Genomic DNA, 16,185 nt, shown 5'->3' on the forward strand with positions numbered 1-16,185 from the left:
TGGCTCAATCAAAAGTAAGGTTCAACTCTGTTAGTTGAATGCACAGAACAGAAAGAATTTTCACAGAATGCTACTGTGTAGTTTATATTTGAATATATTCCTTTTTCCACTATTACCCTCTTAGCGCTCCGAATGTCCACTTGCATTTTCTACAGAAAGAGTGTTCAGAACTGCGCAATCAAAAGTATGGTTTAACTCTGTTAGCTTAATGAACATATCAGAAATAAGTTTCACACAATGCTTCTGTGTAGTTTTTATTTGAAGATATTATTTTTCCCAATAGAGGCCTCTTAGCGCTCAGAATGTCCAATTGCAGTTTCTACAGAAAGAGTGTTTCAGAAAGGCTCAATCAAAAGTAAGGTTCAACTCTGTTAGTTGAATGCACAGAACAGAAAGAAGTTTCATACAATGCTTCTGTGTAGTTTATATTTGAACATACTCTTTTTTCCACTATTACCCACTTAGCGCTACGAATGTCCAGTTGCATTTTCTACAGACAGAGTGTTTCAAAACTGCTCAATCAAAAGTATGGTTTAACTCTGTTAGCTGAATGCTCAGATCAGAAAGAAGTTTCACAGAATGCTTCTGTGTAGTTTATATTTGAATATATTCCTTTTTCCACTACTACTCTCTTAGCGCTGCAAATGTCCAGTTGCATTTTCTACAGAAAGAGTGTTCAGATCTGCTCAATCAAAAGTATGGTTTAACTCTGTTAGCTGAATGCACAGATCAGAAAGAAGTTTCACCGAATGATTCTGTGTAGTTTATATTTGGAGACATTCCTTTTTCCACTATTACCCTCTTAGCGCTCCGAATCTCCACTTGCATTTTCTACAGAAAGTGTGTTTCAGAACGGCTCAATCAAAACTAAGGTTCAACTCTTTTAGTTGAACAAACAGAACAGAAAGAAGTTTCACACAATTCTTCTGTGTAGTTTTTATTTGTAGACATTCTTTTTCCCAATATAGGCCTCTTAGCGCTCAGAATGTCCAATTGCAGTTTCTACAGAAAGAGTGTTTCAGAACGGCTCAATCAAAAGTAAGGTTCAACTCTGTTAGTTGAATGCACAGAACAGAAAGAAGTTTCATACAATGCTTCTGTGTAGTTTATATTTGAACATATTCTTTTTTCCACTATTACCCACTTAGCGCTACGAATGTCCAGTTGCATTTTCTACAGACAGAGTGTTTCACAACTGCTCAATCAAAAGTATGGTTTAACTCTGTTAGCTGAATGCTCAGATCAGAAAGAAGTTTCACAGAATGCTTCTGTGTAGTTTATATTTGAATATATTCCTTTTTCCACTACTACGCTCTTAGCGCTCCAAATGTCCAGTTGCATTTTCTACAGAAAGAGTGTTCAGATCTGCTCAATCAAAAGTATGGTTTAACTCTGTTAGCTGAATGCACAGATCAGAAAGAAGTTTCACCGAATGATTCTGTGTAGTTTATATTTGAAGACATTCCTTTTTCCACTATTACCCTCTTAGCGCTCCGAATCTCCACTTGCATTTTCTACAAAAAGAGTGTTTCATAACTGCTCAATCAAAAATATGTTTTATCTCTGTTAACTGAATTTACAGATCAGAAATAAGTTTCACAGAATGCATCTGTGTAGTTTTTATTTGAAGATATTCTTTTTCCCAATGTAGGCCTCTTAGCGCTTAGCATGTCCAATTGCAGTTTCTACAGAAAGAGTGTTTCAGAACGGCTCAATCAAAAGTAAGGTTCAACTCTGTTAGTTGAATGCACAGAACAGAAAGAATTTTCACAGAATGCTACTGTGTAGTTTATATTTGAATATATTCCTTTTTCCACTATTACCCTCTTAGCGCTCCGAATGTCCACTTGCATTTTCTACAGAAAGAGTGTTCAGAACTGCGCAATCAAAAGTATGGTTTAACTCTGTTAGCTTAATGAACATATCAGAAATAAGTTTCACACAATGCTTCTGTGTAGTTTTTATTTGAAGATATTATTTTTCCCAATAGAGGCCTCTTAGCGCTCAGAATGTCCAATTGCAGTTTCTACAGAAAGAGTGTTTCAGAAAGGCTCAATCAAAAGTAAGGTTCAACTCTGTTAGTTGAATGCACAGAACAGAAAGAAGTTTCATACAATGCTTCTGTGTAGTTTATATTTGAACATACTCTTTTTTCCACTATTACCCACTTAGCGCTACGAATGTCCAGTTGCATTTTCTACAGACAGAGTGTTTCAAAACTGCTCAATCAAAAGTATGGTTTAACTCTGTTAGCTGAATGCTCAGATCAGAAAGAAGTTTCACAGAATGCTTCTGTGTAGTTTATATTTGAATATATTCCTTTTTCCACTACTACTCTCTTAGCGCTGCAAATGTCCAGTTGCATTTTCTACAGAAAGAGTGTTCAGATCTGCTCAATCAAAAGTATGGTTTAACTCTGTTAGCTGAATGCACAGATCAGAAAGAAGTTTCACCGAATGATTCTGTGTAGTTTATATTTGGAGACATTCCTTTTTCCACTATTACCCTCTTAGCGCTCCGAATCTCCACTTGCATTTTCTACAGAAAGTGTGTTTCAGAACGGCTCAATCAAAACTAAGGTTCAACTCTTTTAGTTGAACAAACAGAACAGAAAGAAGTTTCACACAATTCTTCTGTGTAGTTTTTATTTGTAGACATTCTTTTTCCCAATATAGGCCTCTTAGCGCTCAGAATGTCCAATTGCAGTTTCTACAGAAAGAGTGTTTCAGAACGGCTCAATCAAAAGTAAGGTTCAACTCTGTTAGTTGAATGCACAGAACAGAAAGAAGTTTCATACAATGCTTCTGTGTAGTTTATATTTGAACATATTCTTTTTTCCACTATTACCCACTTAGCGCTACGAATGTCCAGTTGCATTTTCTACAGACAGAGTGTTTCACAACTGCTCAATCAAAAGTATGGTTTAACTCTGTTAGCTGAATGCTCAGATCAGAAAGAAGTTTCACAGAATGCTTCTGTGTAGTTTATATTTGAATATATTCCTTTTTCCACTACTACGCTCTTAGCGCTCCAAATGTCCAGTTGCATTTTCTACAGAAAGAGTGTTCAGATCTGCTCAATCAAAAGTATGGTTTAACTCTGTTAGCTGAATGCACAGATCAGAAAGAAGTTTCACCGAATGATTCTGTGTAGTTTATATTTGAAGACATTCCTTTTTCCACTATTACCCTCTTAGCGCTCCGAATCTCCACTTGCATTTTCTACAAAAAGAGTGTTTCATAACTGTTCAATCAAAAATATGTTTTATCTCTGTTAACTGAATTTACAGATCAGAAATAAGTTTCACAGAATGCATCTGTGTAGTTTTTATTTGAAGATATTCTTTTTCCCAATGTAGGCCTCTTAGCGCTTAGCATGTCCAATTGCAGTTTCTACAGAAAGAGTGTTTCAGAACGGCTCAATCAAAAGTAAGGTTCAACTCTGTTAGTTGAATGCACAGAACAGAAAGAATTTTCACAGAATGCTACTGTGTAGTTTATATTTGAATATATTCCTTTTTCCACTATTACCCTCTTAGCGCTCCGAATGTCCACTTGCATTTTCTACAGAAAGAGTGTTCAGAACTGCGCAATCAAAAGTATGGTTTAACTCTGTTAGCTTAATGAACATATCAGAAATAAGTTTCACACAATGCTTCTGTGTAGTTTTTATTTGAAGATATTATTTTTCCCAATAGAGGCCTCTTAGCGCTCAGAATGTCCAATTGAAGTTTCTACAGAAAGAGTGTTTCAGAAAGGCTCAATCAAAAGTAAGGTTCAACTCTGTTAGTTGAATGCACAGAACAGAAAGAAGTTTCATACAATGCTTCTGTGTAGTTTATATTTGAACATACTCTTTTTTCCACTATTACCCACTTAGCGCTACGAATGTCCAGTTGCATTTTCCACAGACAGAGTGTTTCAAAACTGCTCAATCAAAAGTATGGTTTAACTCTGTTAGCTGAATGCTCAGATCAGAAAGAAGTTTCACAGAATGCTTCTGTGTAGTTTATATTTGAATATATTCCTTTTTCCACTACTACTCTCTTAGCGCTCCAAATGTCCAGTTGCATTTTCTACAGAAAGAGTGTTCAGATCTGCTCAATCAAAAGTGTGGTTTAACTCTGTTAGCTGAATGCACAGATCAGAAAGAAGTTTCACAGAATGATTCTGTGTAGTTTATATTTGGAGACATTCCTTTTTCCACTATTACCCTCTTAGCGCTCCGAATCTCCACTTGCATTTTCTACAGAAAGTGTGTTTCAGAACGGCTCAATCAAAACTAAGGTTCAACTCTTTTAGTTGAACAAACAGAACAGAAAGAAGTTTCACACAATTCTTCTGTGTATTTTTTATTTGTAGACATTCTTTTTCCCAATATAGGCCTCTTAGCGCTCAGAATGTCCAATTGCAGTTTCTACAGAAAGAGTGTTTCAGAACGGCTCAATCAAAAGTAAGGTTCAACTCTGTTAGTTGAATGCACAGAACAGAAAGAAGTTTCATACAATGCTTCTGTGTAGTTTATATTTGAACATATTCTTTTTTCCACTATTACCCACTTAGCGCTACGAATGTCCAGTTGCATTTTCTACAGACAGAGTGTTTCAAAACTGCTCAATCAAAAGTATGGTTTAACTCTGTTAGCTGAATGCTCAGATCAGAAAGAAGTTTCACAGAATGCTTCTGTGTAGTTTATATTTGAATATACTCCTTTTTCCACTACTACGCTCTTAGCGCTCCAAATGTCCAGTTGCATTTTCTACAGAAAGAGTGTTCAGATCTGCTCAATCAAAAGTATGGTTTAACTCTGTTAGCTGAATGCACAGATCAGAAAGAATTTTCACCGAATGATTCTGTGTAGTTTATATTTGAAGACATTCCTTTTTCCACTATTACCCTCTTAGCGCTCCGAATCTCCACTTGCATTTTCTACAAAAAGAGTGTTTCATAACTGCTCAATCAAAAATATGTTTTATCTCTGTTAACTGAATTTACAGATCAGAAATAAGTTTCACAGAATGCATCTGTGTAGTTTTTATTTGAAGATATTCTTTTTCCCAATGTAGGCCTCTTAGCGCTTAGCATGTCCAATTGCAGTTTCTACAGAAAGAGTTTTTCAGAACGGCTCAATCAAAAGTAAGGTTCAACTCTGTTAGTTGAATGCACAGAACAGAAAGAATTTTCACAGAATGCTACTGTGTAGTTTATATTTGAATATATTCCTTTTTCCACTATTACCCTCTTAGCGCTCCGAATGTCCACTTGCATTTTCTACAGAAAGAGTGTTCAGAACTGCGCAATCAAAAGTATGGTTTAACTCTGTTAGCTTAATGAACATATCAGAAATAAGTTTCACACAATGCTTCTGTGTAGTTTTTATTTGAAGATATTATTTTTCCCAATATAGGCCTCTTAGCGCTCAGAATGTCCAATTGCAGTTTCTACAGAAAGAGTGTTTCAGAAAGGCTCAATCAAAAGTAAGGTTCAACTCTGTTAGTTGAATGCACAGAACAGAAAGAAGTTTCATACAATGCTTCTGTGTAGTTTATATTTGAACATATTCTTTTTTCCACTATTACCCACTTAGCGCTACGAATGTCCAGTTGCATTTTCTACAGACAGAGTGTTTCAAAACTGCTCAATCAAAAGTATGGTTTAACTCTGTTAGCTGAATGCTCAGATCAGAAAGAAGTTTCACAGAATGCTTCTGTGTAGTTTATATTTGAATATATTCCTTTTTCCACTACTACGCTCTTAGCGCTCCAAATGTCCAGTTGCATTTTCTACAGAAAGAGTGTTCAGATCTGCTCAATCAAAAGTATGGTTTAACTCTGTTAGCTGAATGCACAGATCAGAAAGTAGTTTCACCGAATGATTCTGTGTAGTTTATATTTGAAGACATTCCTTTTTCCACTATTACCCTCTTAGCGCTCCGAATCTCCACTTGCATTTTCTACAAAAAGAGTGTTTCATAACTGCTCAATCAAAAATATGTTTTATCTCTGTTAACTGAATTTACAGATCAGAAATAAGTTTCACAGAATGCATCTGTGTAGTTTTTATTTGAAGATATTCTTTTTCAAAATGTAGGCCTCTTAGCGCTTAGCATGTCCAATTGCAGTTTCTACAGAAAGAGTGTTTCAGAACGGCTGAATCAAAAGTAAGGTTCAACTCTGTTAGTTGAATGCACAGAACAGGAAGAATTTTCACAGAATGCTACTGTGTAGTTTATATTTGAATATATTCCTTTTTCCACTATTACCCTCTTAGCGCTCCGAATGTCCACTTGCATTTTCTACAGAAAGAGTGTTCAGAACTGCGCAATCAAAAGTATGGTTTAACTCTGTTAGCTTAATGAACATATCAGAAATAAGTTTCACACAATGCTTCTGTGTAGTTTTTATTTGAAGATATTATTTTTCCCAATATAGGCCTCTTAGCGCTCAGAATGTCCAATTGCAGTTTCTACAGAAAGAGTGTTTCAGAAAGGCTCAATCAAAAGTAAGGTTCAACTCTGTTAGTTGAATGCACAGAACAGAAAGAAGTTTCATACAATGCTTCTGTGTAGTTTATATTTGAACATATTCTTTTTTCCACTATTACCCACTTAGCGCTACGAATGTCCAGTTGCATTTTCTACAGACAGAGTGTTTCAAAACTGCTCAATCAAAAGTATGGTTTAACTCTGTTAGCTGAATGCTCAGATCAGAAAGAAGTTTCACAGAATGCTTCTGTGTAGTTTATATTTGAATATATTCCTTTTTCCACTACTAATCTCTTAGCGCTCCAAATGTCCAGTTGCATTTTCTACAGAAAGAGAGTTCAGATCTGCTCAATCAAAAGTATGGTTTAACTCTGTTAGCTGAATGCACAGATCAGAAAGAAGTTTCACCGAATGATTCTGTGTAGTTTATATTTGGAGACATTCCTTTTTCCACTATTACCCTCTTAGCGCTCCGAATCTCCACTTGCATTTTCTACAGAAAGAGTGTTTCAGAACGGCTCAATCAAAACTAAGGTTCAACTCTTTTAGTTGAACAAACAGAACAGAAAGAAGTTTCACACAATTCTTCTGTGTAGTTTTTATTTGTAGACATTCTTTTTCCCAATATAGGCCTCTTAGCGCTCAGAATGTCCAATTGCAGTTTCTACAGAAAGAGTGTTTCAGAACGGCTCAATCAAAAGTAAGGTTCAACTCTGTTAGTTGAATGCACAGAACAGAAAGAAGTTTCATACAATGCCTCTGTGTAGTTTATATTTGAACATATTTTTTTTTCCACTATTACCCACTTAGCGCTACGAATGTCCAGTTGCATTTTCTACAGACAGAGTGTTTCAAAACTGCTCAATCAAAAGTATGGTTTAACTCGGTTAGCTGAATGCTCAGATCAGAAAGAAGTTTCACAGAATGCTTCTGTGTAGTTTATATTTGAATATATTCCTTTTTCCACTACTACGCTCTTAGCGCTCCAAATGTCCAGTTGCATTTTCTACAGAAAGAGTGTTCAGATCTGCTCAATCAAAAGTATGGTTTAACTCTGTTAGCTGAATGCACAGATCAGAAAGAAGTTTCACCGAATGATTCTGTGTAGTTTATATTTGAAGACATTCCTTTTTCCACTATTACCCTCTTAGCGCTCCGAATCTCCACTTGCATTTTCTACAAAAAGAGTGTTTCATAACTGCTCAATCAAAAATATGTTTTATCTCTGTTAACTGAATTTACAGATCAGAAATAAGTTTCACAGAATGCATCTGTGTAGTTTTTATTTGAAGATATTCTTTTTCCAAATGTAGGCCTCTTAGCGCTTAGCATGTCCAATTGCAGTTTCTACAGAAAGAGTGTTTCAGAACGGCTGAATCAAAAGTAAGGTTCAACTCTGTTAGTTGAATGCACAGAACAGGAAGAATTTTCACAGAATGCTACTGTGTAGTTTATATTTGAATATATTCCTTTTTCCACTATTACCCTCTTAGCGCTCCGAATGTCCACTTGCATTTTCTACAGAAAGAGTGTTCAGAACTGCGCAATCAAAAGTATGGTTTAACTCTGTTAGCTTAATGAACATATCAGAAAGAAGTTTCACACAATGCTTCTGTGTAGTTTTTATTTGAAGATATTATTTTTCCCAATATAGGCCTCTTAGCGCTCAGAATGTCCAATTGCAGTTTCTACAGAAAGAGTGTTTCAGAAAGGCTCAATCAAAAGTAAGGTTCAACTCTGTTAGTTGAATGCACAGAACAGAAAGAAGTTTCATACAATGCTTCTGTGTAGTTTATATTTGAACATATTCTTTTTTCCACTATTACCCACTTAGCGCTACGAATGTCCAGTTGCATTTTCTACAGACAGAGTGTTTCAAAACTGCTCAATCAAAAGTATGGTTTAACTCTGTTAGCTGAATGCTCAGATCAGAAAGAAGTTTCACAGAATGCTTCTGTGTAGTTTATATTTGAATATATTCCTTTTTCCACTACTAATCTCTTAGCGCTCCAAATGTCCAGTTGCATTTTCTACAGAAAGAGAGTTCAGATCTGCTCAATCAAAAGTATGGTTTAACTCTGTTAGCTGAATGCACAGATCAGAAAGAAGTTTCACCGAATGATTCTGTGTAGTTTATATTTGGAGACATTCCTTTTTCCACTATTACCCTCTTAGCGCTCCGAATCTCCACTTGCATTTTCTACAGAAAGAGTGTTTCAGAACGGCTCAATCAAAACTAAGGTTCAACTCTTTTAGTTGAACAAACAGAACAGAAAGAAGTTTCACACAATTCTTCTGTGTAGTTTTTATTTGTAGACATTTTTTTCCCAATATAGGCCTCTTAGCGCTCATAATGTCCAATTGCAGTTTCTACAGAAAGAGTGTTTCAGAACGGCTCAATCAAAAGTAAGGTTCAACTCTGTTAGTTGAATGCACAGAACAGAAAGAAGTTTCATACAATGCTTCTGTGTAGTTTATATTTGAACATATTCTTTTTTCCACTATTACCCACTTAGCGCTACGAATGTCCAGTTGCATTTTCTACAGACAGAGTGTTTCACAACTGCTCAATCAAAAGTATGGTTTAACTCTGTTAGCTGAATGCTCAGATCAGAAAGAAGTTTCACAGAATGCTTCTGTGTAGTTTATATTTGAATATATTCCTTTTTCCACTACTACGCTCTTAGCGCTCCAAATGTCCAGTTGCATTTTCTACAGAAAGAGTGTTCAGATCTGCTCAATCAAAAGTATGGTTTAACTCTGTTAGCTGAATGCACAGATCAGAAAGAAGTTTCACCGAATGATTCTGTGTAGTTTATATTTGAAGACATTCCTTTTTCCACTATTACCCTCTTAGCGCTCCGAATCTCCACTTGCATTTTCTACAAAAAGAGTGTTTCATAACTGCTCAATCAAAAATATGTTTTATCTCTGTTAACTGAATTTACAGATCAGAAATAAGTTTCACAGAATGCATCTGTGTAGTTTTTATTTGAAGATATTCTTTTTCCCAATGTAGGCCTCTTAGCGCTTAGCATGTCCAATTGCAGTTTCTACAGAAAGAGTGTTTCAGAACGGCTCAATCAAAAGTAAGGTTCAACTCTGTTAGTTGAATGCACAGAACAGAAAGAATTTTCACAGAATGCTACTGTGTAGTTTATATTTGAATATATTCCTTTTTCCACTATTACCTTCTTAGCGCTCCGAATGTCCACTTGCATTTTCTACAGAAAGAGTGTTCAGAACTGCGCAATCAAAAGTATGGTTTAACTCTGTTAGCTTAATGAACATATCAGAAATAAGTTTCACACAATGCTTCTGTGTAGTTTTTATTTGAAGATATTATTTTTCCCAATAGAGGCCTCTTAGCGCTCAGAATGTCCAATTGCAGTTTCTACAGAAAGAGTGTTTCAGAACGGCTCAATCAAAAGTAAGGTTCAACTCTGTTAGTTGAATGCACAGAACAGAAAGAAGTTTCATACAATGCTTCTGTGTAGTTTATATTTGAACATATACTTTTTTCCACTATTACCCACTTAGCGCTACGAATGTCCAGTTGCATTTTCTACAGACAGAGTGTTTCAAAACTGCTCAATCAAAAGTATGGTTTAACTCTGTTAGCTGAATGCTCACATCAGAAAGAAGTTTCACAGAATGCTTCTGTGTAGTTTATATTTGAATATATTCCTTTTTCCACTACTACGCTCTTAGCGCTCCAAATGTCCAGTTGCATTTTCTACAGAAAGAGTGTTCAGATCTGCTCAATCAAAAGTATGGTTTAACTCTGTTAGCTGAATGCACAGATCAGAAAGAAGTTTCACCGAATGATTCTGTGTAGTTTATATTTGAAGACATTCCTTTTTCCACTATTACCCTCTTAGCGCTCCGAATCTCCACTTGCATTTTCTACAAAAAGAGTGTTTCATAACTGCTCAATCAAAAATATGTTTTATCTCTGTTAACTGAATTTACAGATCAGAAATAAGTTTCACAGAATGCATCTGTGTAGTTTTTATTTGAAGATATTCTTTTTCCCAATGTAGGCCTCTTAGCGCTTAGCATGTCCAATTGCAGTTTCTACAGAAAGAGTGTTTCAGAACGGCTCAATCAAAAGTAAGGTTCAACTCTGTTAGTTGAATGCACAGAACAGAAAGAATTTTCACAGAATGCTACTGTGTAGTTTATATTTGAATATATTCCTTTTTCCACTATTACCCTCTTAGCGCTCCGAATGTCCACTTGCATTTTCTACAGAAAGACTGTTCAGAACTGCGCAATCAAAAGTATAGTTTAACTCTGTTAGCTTAATGAACATATCAGAAATAAGTTTCACACAATGCTTCTGTGTAGTTTTTATTTGAAGATATTATTTTTCCCAATATAGGCCTCTTAGCGCTCAGAATGTCCAATTGCAGTTTCTACAGAAAGAGTGTTTCAGAAAGGCTCAATCAAAAGTAAGGTTCAACTCTGTTAGTTGAATGCACAGAACAGAAAGAAGTTTCATACAATGCTTCTGTGTAGTTTATATTTGAACATATTGTTTTTTCCACTATTACCCACTTAGCGCTACGAATGTCCAGTTGCATTTCCTACAGACAGAGTGTTTCAAAACTGCTCAATCAAAAGTAAGGTTTAACTCTGTTAGCTGAATGCTCAGATCAGAAAGAAGTTTCACAGAATGCTTCTGTGTAGTTTATATTTGAATATATTCCTTTTTCCACTACTACTCTCTTAGCGCTCCAAATGTCCAGTTGCATTTTCTACAGAAAGAGTGTTCAGATCTGCTCAATCAAAAGTATGGTTTAACTCTGTTAGCTGAATGCACAGATCAGAAAGAAGTTTCACAGAATTATTCTGTGTAGTTTATATTTGGAGACATTCCTTTTTCCACTATTACCCTCTTAGCGCTCCGAATCTCCACTTGCATTTTCTACAAAAAGAGTGATTCATAACTGCTCAATCAAAAATATGTTTTATCTCTGTTAACTGAATTTACAGATCAGAAATATGTTTCACAGAATGCATCTGTGTAGTTTTTATTTGAAGATATTCTTTTTCCAAATGTAGGCCTCTTAGCGCTTAGCATGTCCAATTGCAGTTTCTACAGAAAGAGTGTTTCAGAACGGCTCAATCAAAGGTAAGGTTCAACTCTGTTAGTTGAATGCACAGAACAGAAAGAATTTTCACAGAATGCTACTGTGTAGTTTATATTTGAATATATTCCTTTTTCCACTATTACCCTCTTAGCGCTCCGAATGTCCACTTGCATTTTCTACAGAAAGAGTGTTCAGAACTGCGCAATCAAAAGTATAGTTTAACTCTGTTAGCTTAATGAACATATCAGAAATAAGTTTCACACAATGCTTCTGTGTAGTTTTTATTTGAAGATATTATTTTTCCCAATATAGGCCTCTTAGCGCTCAGAATGTCCAATTGCAGTTTCTACAGAAAGAGTGTTTCAGAAAGGCTCAATCAAAAGTAAGGTTCAACTCTGTTAGTTGAATGCACAGAACAGAAAGAAGTTTCATACAATGCTTCTGTGTAGTTTATATTTGAACATATTCTTTTTTCCACTATTACCCACTTAGCGCTACGAATGTCCAGTTGCATTTCCTACAGACAGAGTGTTTCAAAACTGCTCAATCAAAAGTATGGTTTAACTCTGTTAGCTGAATGCTCAGATCAGAAAGAAGTTTCACAGAATGCTTCTGTGTAGTTTATATTTGAATATATTCCTTTTTCCACTACTACTCTCTTAGCGCTCCAAATGTCCAGTTGCATTTTCTACAGAAAGAGTGTTCAGATCTGCTCAATCAAAAGTATGGTTTAACTCTGTTAGCTGAATGCACAGATCAGAAAGAAGTTTCACAGAATTATTCTGTGTAGTTTATATTTGGAGACATTCCTTTTTCCACTATTACCCTCTTAGCGCTCCGAATCTCCACTTGCATTTTCTACAAAAAGAGTGTTTCATAACTGCTCAATCAAAAATATGTTTTATCTCTGTTAACTGAATTTACAGATCAGAAATAAGTTTCACAGAATGCATCTGTGTAGTTTTTATTTGAAGATATTCTTTTTCCAAATGTAGGCCTCTTAGCGCTTAGCATGTCCAATTGCAGTTTCTACAGAAAGAGTGTTTCAGAACGGCTCAATCAAAGGTAAGGTTCAACTCTGTTAGTTGAATGCACAGAACAGAAAGAATTTTCACAGAATGCTACTGTGTAGTTTATATTTGAATATATTCCTTTTTCCACTATTACCCTCTTAGCGCTCCGAATGTCCACTTGCATTTTCTACAGAAAGAGTTTTCAGAACTGTGCAATCAAAAGCATGGTTTAACTCTGTTAGCTTAATGAACATATCAGAAATAAGTTTCACACAATGCTTCTGTGTAGTTTTTATTTGAAGATTTTATTTTTCCCAATAGAGGCCTCTTAGCGCTCAGAATGTCCAATTGCAGTTTCTACAGAAAGAGTGTTTCAGAAAGGCTCAATCAAAAGTAAGGTTCAACTCTGTTAGTTGAATGCACAGAACAGAAAGCAGTTTCATACAATGCTTCTGTGTAGTTTATATTTGAACATATTCTTTTTTCCACTATTACCCACTTAGCGCTACGAATGTCCAGTTATATTTTCTACAGACAGAGTGTTTCAAAACTGCTCAATCAAAAGTATGGTTTAATTCTGTTAGGTGAATGCTCAGATCAGAAAGAAGTTTCACAGAATGCTTCTGTGTAGTTTATATTTGAATATATTCCTTTTTCCACTACTACTCTCTTAGCGCTCCAAATGTCCAGTTGCATTTTCTACAGAAAGAGTGTTCAGATCTGCTCAATCAAATGTATGGTTTAAATCTGTTAGCTGAATGCACAGGTCAGAAGAGAAGTTTCACAGAATGATTCTGTGTAGTTTATATTTGGAGACATTCCTTTTTCCACTATTGCCCTCTTAGCGCTCCGAATCTCCACTTGCATTTTCTACAGAAAGAGTGTTTCAGAACGGCTCAATCAAAACTAAGGTTCAACTCTTTTAGTTGAACAAACAGAACAAAAAGAAGTTTCACACAATTCTTCTGTGTAGTTTTTATTTGTAGACATTCTTTTTCCCAATATAGGCCTCTTAGCGCTCAGAATGTCCAATTGCAGTTTCTACAAAAGAGTGTTTCAGAACGGCTCAATCAAAAGTAAGGTTCAACTCTGTTAGTTGTATGCACAGAACAGAAAGAAGTTTCATACAATGCTTCTGTGTAGTTTATATTTGAACATATTCTTTTTTCCACTATTACCCACTTAGCGCTACGAATGTCCAGTTGCATTTCCTACAGACAGAGTGTTTCAAAACTGCTCAATCAAAAGTATGGTTTAACTCTGTTAGCTGAATGCTCAGATCAGAAAGAAGTTTCACAGAATGCTTCTGTGTAGTTTATATTTGAATATATTCCTTTTTCCACTACTACGCTCTTAGCACTCCAAATGTCCAGTTGCATTTTCTACAGAAAGAGTGTTCAGATCTGCTCAATCAAAAGTATGGTTTAACTCTGTTAGCTGAATGCACAGATCAGAAAGAAGTTTCACCGAATGATTCTGTGTAGTTTATATTTGAAGACATTCCTTTTTCCACTATTACCCTCTTAGCGCTCCGAATCTCCACTTTCATTTTCTACAAAAAGAGTGTTTCATAACTGCTCAATCAAAAATATGTTTTATCTCTGTTAACTGAATTTACAGATCAGAAATAAGTTTCACAGAATGCATCTGGGTAGTTTTTATTTGAAGATATTCTTTTTCCCAATGTAGGCCTCTTAGCGCTTAGCATGTCCAATTGCAGTTTCTACAGAAAGAGTGTTTCAGAATGGCTCAATCAAAAGTAAGGTTCAACTCTGTTAGTTGAATGCACAGAACAGAAAGAATTTTCACAGAATGCTACTGTGTAGTTTATATTTGAATATATTCCTTTTTCCACTATTACCCTCTTAGCGCTCCGAATGTCCACTTGCATTTTCTACAGAAAGAGTGTTCAGAACTGCGCAATCAAAAGTATGGTTTAACTCTGTTAGCTTAATGAACATATCAGAAATAAGTTTCACACAATGCTTCTGTGTAGTTTTTATTTGAAGATATTATTTTTCCCAATAGAGGCCTCTTAGCGCTCAGAATGTCCAATTGCAGTTTCTACAGAAAGAGTGTTTCAGAAAGGCTCAATCAAAAGTAAGGTTCAACTCTGTTAGTTGAATGCACAGAACAGAAAGAAGTTTCATACAATGCTTCTGTGTAGTTTATATTTGAACATACTCTTTTTTCCACTATTACCCACTTAGCGCTACGAATGTCCAGTTGCATTTTCTACAGACAGAGTGTTTCAAAACTGCTCAATCAAAAGTATGGTTTAACTCTGTTAGCTGAATGCTCAGATCAGAAAGAAGTTTCACAGAATGCTTCTGTGTAGTTTATATTTGAATATATTCCTTTTTCCACTACTACTCTCTTAGCGCTGCAAATGTCCAGTTGCATTTTCTACAGAAAGAGTGTTCAGATCTGCTCAATCAAAAGTATGGTTTAACTCTGTTAGCTGAATGCACAGATCAGAAAGAAGTTTCACCGAATGATTCTGTGTAGTTTATATTTGGAGACATTCCTTTTTCCACTATTACCCTCTTAGCGCTCCGAATCTCCACTTGCATTTTCTACAGAAAGTGTGTTTCAGAACGGCTCAATCAAAACTAAGGTTCAACTCTTTTAGTTGAACAAACAGAACAGAAAGAAGTTTCACACAATTCTTCTGTGTAGTTTTTATTTGTAGACATTCTTTTTCCCAATATAGGCCTCTTAGCGCTCAGAATGTCCAATTGCAGTTTCTACAGAAAGAGTGTTTCAGAACGGCTCAATCAAAAGTAAGGTTCAACTCTGTTAGTTGAATGCACAGAACAGAAAGAAGTTTCATACAATGCTTCTGTGTAGTTTATATTTGAACATATTCTTTTTCCACTATTACCCACTTAGCGCTACGAATGTCCAGTTGCATTTTCTACAGACAGAGTGTTTCACAACTGCTCAATCAAAAGTATGGTTTAACTCTGTTAGCTGAATGCTCAGATCAGAAAGAAGTTTCACAGAATGCTTCTGTGTAGTTTATATTTGAATATATTCCTTTTTCCACTACTACGCTCTTAGCGCTCCAAATGTCCAGTTGCATTTTCTACAGAAAGAGTGTTCAGATCTGCTCAATCAAAAGTATGGTTTAACTCTGTTAGCTGAATGCACAGATCAGAAAGAAGTTTCACCGAATGATTCTGTGTAGTTTATATTTGAAGACATTCCTTTTTCCACTATTACCCTCTTAGCGCTCCGAATCTCCACTTGCATTTTCTACAAAAAGAGTGTTTCATAACTGCTCAATCAAAAATATGTTTTATCTCTGTTAACTGAATTTACAGATCAGAAATAAGTTTCACAGAATGCATCTGTGTAGTTTTTATTTGAAGATATTCTTTTTCCCAATGTAGGCCTCTTAGCGCTTAGCATGTCCAATTGCAGTTTCTACAGAAAGAGTGTTTCAGAACGGCTCAATCAAAAGTAAGGTTCAACTCTGTTAGTTGAATGCACAGAACAGAAAGAATTTTCACAGAATGCTACTGTGTAGTTTATATTTGAATATATTCCTTTTTCCACTATTACCCTCTTAGCGCTCCGAATGTCCACTT

This window comes from Symphalangus syndactylus, chromosome 16 (genome assembly GCF_028878055.3).
Source record: "Symphalangus syndactylus isolate Jambi chromosome 16, NHGRI_mSymSyn1-v2.1_pri, whole genome shotgun sequence".
Classification (NCBI taxonomy): Eukaryota; Metazoa; Chordata; class Mammalia; order Primates; family Hylobatidae; genus Symphalangus; species Symphalangus syndactylus.